The 8,305-nt window shown below is 38.0% G+C and overlaps 1 pseudogene; it reads right to left on the minus strand.

Annotated features, from left to right (window-relative positions):
• Window positions 1-1,268: 1,268 nt before the first annotated feature.
• The window catches only part of LOC103080075 (COMM domain-containing protein 6 pseudogene), a 13,723-nt pseudogene continuing 6,686 nt past the window's right edge, over window positions 1,269-8,305 (minus strand).

Here is an 8,305-nt window from a genome sequence, read left to right on the forward strand (position 1 = left end):
TGCAGATTTGCTTCTATGGAAATAGCATAGTTCTTCTTTTAAAACTGGTAACAAAACAATGGATAATTCTGTTAGTCTGTTAGTCATATTCATGCATTCGAAAACTAGCCACTGACAGTTAACAAAGCAAAATGCTAGGCATTGTAGGAAATAAAATTGAATAAGAAATAGGACACTGCTCTCAAATCCACTTAAAAATTAGGATATAAGATCATGACAAAAATAATTATAATACAGCAGAATATAAGTGCTACCAGAGTAGATACATGACAGTACTATGAGAAGAAGTAGGTAGGTAGTTAGTGAACTGTAGTAACTCATGACATTTGGATAGAACCTTGGAGATAGGTGTTACATAGGTAAAGATAAGAGAGGACTCCTGGGAGGAAAACAGTATGAGCAGAAGCAGTTCGTTTCAACAACTATTGCGTACCCACTGTGTGCCACGTCCTGAGTGATGGGGTGTAAAGACTCATCACAGCCTCTGCCCTTAATTGCTTAATATGGGTGAGCAGAGCACTTGTTCTCAGGGACATTTGGGGAGATCCATTCAGGCAGAGCATTTATATATGAGAAAGTAATCGAATGAGGCTGGGAAGATAAATTGAACCAATATATTAATGAGAGCCTTAAAATGCCGGACTAATTTATACTCAATTCTACTGCGTATAAGTTCACTGAAATCTGTTGCCATAGTTTTTAGCAGCAGAGTAAAATTATGACAATTGTGTTTTGGGCAGTCTAAGCTGGGAAATGTATAGAACAGACCTTAAGAAAGAGACTTTTTAAAACTAGGAGGCTATTATTACACTAATAAAGTATGGAGTGATAATAGCATGGGATAGCTGGTGACAGCAAGGTGACAGTAAAAGCTGACACATATCAAGAATATGTTAATGCTCTAGTCATTTGCTCAGGGCTTAAGTGAGTTATCTCACTGAATCCTCACAATATCCCTGTGTTTTAGATACTGTTATTATTTCCAATTGACAGGTGAGTAAACTGAGCAAAAAGACATGAAGGAGCATGCCCATGATCCACAACTAATAAATGATGAAGGCAGATTCAAGTGTACCCAGTCTCTAGAAATTGTACTTTTTTTTTTCCTGTTTGTCTGATTTTCTTTTTTATTATTTAAAAAAATGGAAAACCAAAAGTGTAATTTTCATTCAATAAATATCATTTGATCCTTAGGCAGTTTTGTTGCAGAAAGTAAAGTCCATGATTTTAGAATGAATGTAGCAATTCATCAACAAAGCAATCAGTTTTCACACAGTTTCAATAACTGCAGCAATTTTCTTGAACTGTAGAAATTCTGAAACTGTGGAATTGTCATTTCAAAGGATCTGTTCTTTACTTGGCCTGAATGATCTGCCACTTTGAGCATCACTGCAACATAAGGATGCTTAAGTGATCTGCAGCTGTCTGAGCTCACAGCCATACCCAGCTTCCAATGAAAATCTATTAGCTTGGCCTTAGCATCCAGCTATGGCTCGCTACACCCCTGCAGAGCAGCACCCCGGAATCCCACCACCCCAGAAATTGTACTTATTAACCACTGGCTATAGAGTTGAAAAGAGATATAAATTTTGAACTTGCATGTCTAAGTAAAAAAATAGCTCAATTAACAAATACAAGAAGGTTTAAATATCTTTTTCACTTAAAAACTTTACCAGTTTGAACAAATGTTATATCATCACTTTCCTAAACCAGACTCACTGAAAAGGTTAGTGGTTTTAAAATTCAATAATAGAATTTTACAGCAGAATATATCTCAGACAATACAACTTTACAGAAGAGGGAACTGAGACCAAGATTAAGGGAATTGCCCAAAGTCAAAAAGATAGCTAGGGACTGAACTCAGAGTAAAATCCATACCCGCTGTTTTCTGGCCTACTGTAACACAGTACCCTGATTTTATCATACAGAAAAGGATGTAACTCTTCCATTATACTTTCCATAGCAAATATGGAAGATCATACTGAGTCATAGAGGGAGAACAGTTTTTACTCATAAATTCCAGAAATATATGTGATTGGTTGCATACCTACTAACTCAAAATCAAAACTGTAAGGATATTAACCATTAAGCCCATTTTTCATTTTAACAGTTTTAACAGATGAGTTTATCTGCGACAGTGGATTTTCAGGCAATGACATTGAGCAGGTCCACTTCTACATAATACCAAATTCTTAGTGAGCAAATAAAACAAAATCCTTAAACTACTTGTTACCTCACGATGATAAACAAATATCAGGGCTTGTTTTTTATGATGGGAGTGGGGATCACCAAAAGGTGTTCAGGTTTGAAATGCATTGCTGTCTTGAGTGGACATCTTTCCAGGAGAACTCTGACCTTTTTTCTTGTCTCATTACCAGGTGTTTCTCCCTTTGCAGGAGCAGATTAAAAGCTTAGCCAGACCAATTTGCTCTCATATATTTTATGTTATTGCCAGACTCAGAGACAAAGAACAAAAGGAAGCACACCCATTTCATGTCTTTTTAAATGGAATGGCACTCAGTATAATATCTTCATAACATTAAGTATGTAAGAGAATGTCCCAGGTTAATGTAGGACCAAAATACTTGGAGAACTCTGTGGGTTCAAGGCTAATGGAATGTACCAAGAGGGCCTCCATACAAGCAGAGAGGGGACACTGGGAGGCTCAGAGAGCAATGGTGCAGGTTTCTCTGCCAGGAACAAGACAAGTCCACATAACAACTCTGAATATTTTGTCAGTTATTTCCCCTTAACCCTCTCTAGCCACAGATATAATAATAAGAAGAAGAAGAAGAATGATGATGATGAAAGTTCAGAAGTAAGAAGAAAATATAAACCAGTGAGCTTGTACAGAAAGGTTTGATTCACTTCAAATTCATGGGATTAGCAATTGATTAAAGATGAATGCATTAATAACACAGAGTTCATGACACTGGGGAGAATAAGAAAGAAAGCAAAGAAACACGTTGAAGTGGGGTGTAATGAAGAAAAAGAGAGAGGAAAGCCAATAAAAATTTTAAAAGCAAAAGAAGGGGAGAAGAGAGCAAATGAAAGAAATTAAGCTGACAGGAAGAAACATATGAAATGCAGCTGTGATGCTCATTTGCTCTTCTTTTAAAATGTAAATCACTTCTGATTTTGAAGTCAAGGTCTTGATATTTTCCTGTGGAAATATAGCCATATACACTCTAAATAGTCTCTTCTACAAAGGAGAGAAAATTAGAAAAGATAATGTAGTTGTACTGTAAGGACTTAAAAAATAGTGCTAAAAAAGCTAAAGGCATTTCAGTGGAAGTTGTCTGCAGCAAACAGCTTTAAAAACCTCCAAATTTCCTAGCCTGATGTAGGCACAGAGAGAGCCAGAGACTTGGTTGCCTGGCAACCGCGCTCATCACAGGCAGCTGCGGTAAAAGGAACGGGCTGGTGCCAAATGGCCTTTCACCTGCTTCGTTAAAGGGAAATCAGAGTGAAAGAGTTACCTCGGAAGGTCCAGTCCCCCTTGAGAAACCTTTCTCTAGCTTCACTTTGTTTGAGGAGTCACTTGAAGGGGGGTTGCTAATGCCTGAGTAATAAGGGGCGCTCTTTTTCTCCCCTCCCCCTCCTCTGGGTGCCATTCTGGACAGAGCAGGCTGAAAGCTTGGTGTTGTGACGTTGTATGCAAGGGAAAGATCACCTTTTTCTTCATTCCACCCCACTTCGATGTAAAAACAGAATATTTTTTATAGTTATTCCTAACTCATGTATATACATTATTAGTCCTGGTATTATCAGAAAGCAAATTTAATGAAAAAATGAGATGTTCATGAAAGGTCATCACTAAAAAAGCTACAAGCATCTTTCCTGGTTTTCAGAATTTTAACTATCAATTTGTAGCAGGAAGTATTTAAATATATATATATATATATATCTCACATAATTCACCTCCCCACTCCAACTAGAGAGTTGAGAAGTTGAAGAGGAAATACATTTTTATGCTCAACATGACTTTCCCAAGGCAGTTTTTTGTGATTGTCAGTAGCTATAGAATCATCTAGAAGACTTTGGTCAATGAAGGTGAAGCGGTGTCAAGCAGCTAAAAGAAAGCAGGGAATAGCTTATCAGCACTCCTAATACTTCTCCCAGAGGGCAAATCAATTACGAAAGACTTGGGTCAAAGTAGATAGGAGGAATGTAATTTTGCTCTAAGTTGAAGATACATCTGACCGCAAGGGCTTTCACCTTCTCAGGAATGGCTGTGGGGACATTCACTGACATTACTTGTCTAACCTTTTCTTAAAAGTAAAAACTCCCAGAAAATGTATTATGTGACAAAATGTGATCTATTTGGTCAACCAGTGGTTCTTAAGTAATTAAATGTTTACGTAGATTATTTGTTCTTCTAGGACAGAGTGTTTCTGTAATAATATATTATTAAATAGCTTTTAAAAAATAGTCTTCATTTACAAAGTTAAAATGGAAGATGATTTTTTTTTTCTCTATTTTAAAAATCTAACACCATAATTCTTTTGGGGAAAAGCAGTTTAGGGTGGAAAATGAGACCCTGAGGCCATAGGTTAGCATACAGGTCCTTAACCTTGGCTGTACTTTAAAATTACCTGGGGAACTTTTTAAAAACACTGATTTGCTACTCACATCCCCCTCTCCATCAGGGCTGTGATCTTGATTTCACATCTGAGTCAATTCTGTATGAAACAGCATCAATATGTGCCCATGAACTAAGTTAATTTAGATTTAAAAGTTTTAAAGCTGTCTTATTTTCTGGGAGATGGACTTTAAGAGACTAGTTACAATATTGTAGAAAAATGAGCACAGTGTTTAATGTTATTTATGCCTAATTGCTTTTCCCAACACCTGTGTCTCTCTAGTAGCCTTCCATTCTATGCTGTATCTCAATATTAATGTCCTAAAAGAGCTAAAGAGGCAATTAATGTTAGCAAAAATATTCTACATTATGTAGAAGTGTAAGTAGTAAAGCAAATGGTAGCTCTTACTGTTAGCATCCAGCCAGGTTATGCTTTGGTAGCAGAGGGCCATAATAGCTAGACTGCCACTGTACCACTCCAAGTGCCCACAATTCACTTTGTAGAGGAAAAAAAAATATATATATATATATATATATAGGCTGAGCTATTTTTGCCAGAAAACCAATACACATTTCTTTAACTTGCAGTATCAGTTTCTGATAGAATTTTTAGAGTGCGTGTAATATTATAGTGTCCTATGAAAGAAATAGAATGATCGATGTTGTTAATAATTCTCTACTTCTAATATTACTGATGAAAACTGGTGATTTGTATGCAAGAATTAGGATACATCTTTTGTCATTTGCTACCATACACCATTTACAATAATCTATAAATTTCATCGCTCCATGCCTAATAATAGAATAAATTTTAGACCATTCTATGTTAAATATACTTACCTGACTTACTGGTTCAGCTGACTGAGAAGTTAGTGCTATTGCTACCTAAGTAATAAGACTAAGAGATGCACTGGATTTTCATTTACCGAAAGTTCTATTTATTGGCTACAAACTGTCCCTGAGAACTTTGTCCTTGAGTCTTGTAACTGTTAGGGTTCCTAGTTTCAAGGAAGAGAAATCAATTCTGTCTAACTTACTGGAAGGATGTAGGATATTAAGAATTATTAGGAAAACTGGAACTCGGGCTCCCCAAATAGGCAGAAACCAAGCAAAGAGAGGCAGAGAGCATCAGGTGAGGTCACTCTGCAGAACCAATCTGTTCAGAAAGCAGCCATTAGCTCCACTGCCCTGAGCATTGTAAGACACCACTGCCACTGCGTGTTACTGCAGAAACCACCGGCTGCCATTGCAGTCATTGTTCTACACTGCAACTAGAACTAAGCTTAAAACTGCCCCTCCATCTTTGTATTTACTACCCCAGAGTCAATGTTGCTGGCAGAAGAATTCAGTCTGCTGAGCTACTATCACCTGCCCAGAGCTCTTAATGCCAGGGGTCAGGGGAAGGAAAGTTTTTCCTCCATTGGCTGCTGTACTGGGAGCTGAGGCCCTGTATCCCACCAAGATTCTAGGATGGGATATTTCTTAAAATACAAAAGGGATTTGAAAAATGGACAGCCAAGAAAAGGGGACATGTTTCTACCACACCTCCCAAGGAATACACATGTAATAACTCCATCATCAATAGAAGTTGAGGGGGAGGGGGCGTACATTCCACTGATAATGAACTTGTCCATCAGTAGGAGAAGGGATAAACCGGTATTTCATACAATGGAATATTACTGAGCCATTAAAAGGCATGAGGTACAGATGTATGTAACAACATGTGAATCTCAAAAACATTTTATTTAATAAAAGAGCCAGGTAAAAAGAGTTTATATATAATATAGACATTATTATATTGATTGAAGTCCTCAAAAAGGCAAAAACCAATCTAAAGTGAAGAAAACAGAAGAACAGTTTTCTCAGGGTTTGGAAGAGTGCCTGGACTAGGAAGAGGGATTAGAGAACTTTTCGGTGAAGAATATCTTCTATAACTTGTTAGAGAATGGGCTGTATGAGTATATTATTCTTTTCAGACCTCATTGAATTGTATCCTTATGATTTTACCTCAAAAAGAAAACTGAAATATAAAACTCTAGTTAATAAGTTTGCTTTGCGGTTTATCAGTTCTAAAATTCCCTTTTGGGTATTCTAGGCTTGAACAAACAAATAAATATATCGATGATAATTAGAGCAAGGTTTCTTATTTACACACCTATATGATATTTTTTCATTCTATTCACTGAGAAGGCAGAGGAACAAAAACACACCAGTAGCAATGGCATGCCTACTTTTCAGATCCTGGTTTATAAATTCCATTCTCCACTAAAGGGAACCAAGATTCCTAGGAAAAATAGATGATATCAGTGCTAAGGCATGGGAAGTACAAGACAAGCCTTGATGTGACAGAAAGTAAGGAAGTAAAGATAAAGGGACAAGTCAAACAAATACATGAGTCAGCTCAAAAAGACTCCCACTGGTCAAATCCGGGACAGTTTGACCACCAAAATAAATATTGATAATAATGGATTATAACCTGGTGAGTAAAATAAAAATCCGCACTGACATAAATAAATAGATGAATGAATAAATAAATAAATAAACAAAATAAAGGAGGGGGGAAAGGAAATGCACTTTTTACAGTAGAATGCAGACCAAAAACTGAAGGAAGAACGATGGAGTCAGAAAACCATTAGTGGATAGCAAATCTAATACATAAAAGTTTGATGAACAGTATATTTACATAACCTCAAAGTATCTCTCCACAGTTACCTATTGATTAGGAAGGGTAAATAGTGACTTTATCATGGAGAAACCTGGTGGACACCACTTTACCCAAGCAATCAAAACTAATATCACTAATATTAGTGCAGTCTGAATTGTGTGCCACGATATGACTCACTGAGAAAGTTAAAATATCATTTCAGGGGCTTCCCTGGTGGCACAGTGGTTGAGAGTCCGCCTGCCGATGCAGGGGACACGGGTTTGTGCCCCGGTCTGGGAGGATCCCACATGACGCGGAGCAGCTGGGCCCATGAGCCATGGCCCCTGAGCCTGCGCATCCGGAGCCTGTGCGTCCGGAGCCTGTGCTCCACAACGGGAGAGGCCACAACAGTGAGAGGCCCGCGTACAGCAAAAACAAAACAAAACAAAACAAAACAAAAAATATCATTTCAGTGGAGTTCCAGACAAAAATGCATAGCCTGAAACTAATAACAATGAAACAAGCAAAAACACAAAACAAAACAAAACAAAAAATATCATTTCAGTGGAGTTCCAGACAAAAATGCATAGCCTGAAACTAATAACAATGAAACATCAGATAAATGCAAATTGAGGGATATGCTATTTCAGTGGAGTTCCAGACAAAAATGAATAGCCTGAAACTAATAACAATGAAACATCAGATAAATGCAAATTGAGGGATATGCTGCAAAACAACTGATCTGTAACTTTCAAAAATTTAAGGCAAAAAACACTAAGTATGGCTGAGGATCTGTTCCAAATTAAAGGACACCAAAGGGATGTGAAAAATAAATGTGATCCATGTTCCTGATTTGGATCTTGAAGAGGGAAAAAATAAGAAAATGGGGCTTCCCTGGTGGCACAGTGGCTGAGAGTCCGCCTGCCGATGCAGGAGACACGGGTTCGTGCCCGGGTCCGGGAAGATCCCACATGGCGCGGAGCGGCTGGGCCCGTGAGCCATGGCCGCTGGGCCTGCGCGTCCGGAGCCTGTGCTCCGCAGTGGGAGAGGCCACAACAGTGAGAGGCCCGCGTATCACA

This window comes from Lipotes vexillifer, unplaced genomic scaffold (genome assembly GCF_000442215.2).
Source record: "Lipotes vexillifer unplaced genomic scaffold, Lipotes_vexillifer_v1.1 scaffold185, whole genome shotgun sequence".
Lineage (NCBI taxonomy): Eukaryota > Metazoa > Chordata > Mammalia > Artiodactyla > Lipotidae > Lipotes > Lipotes vexillifer.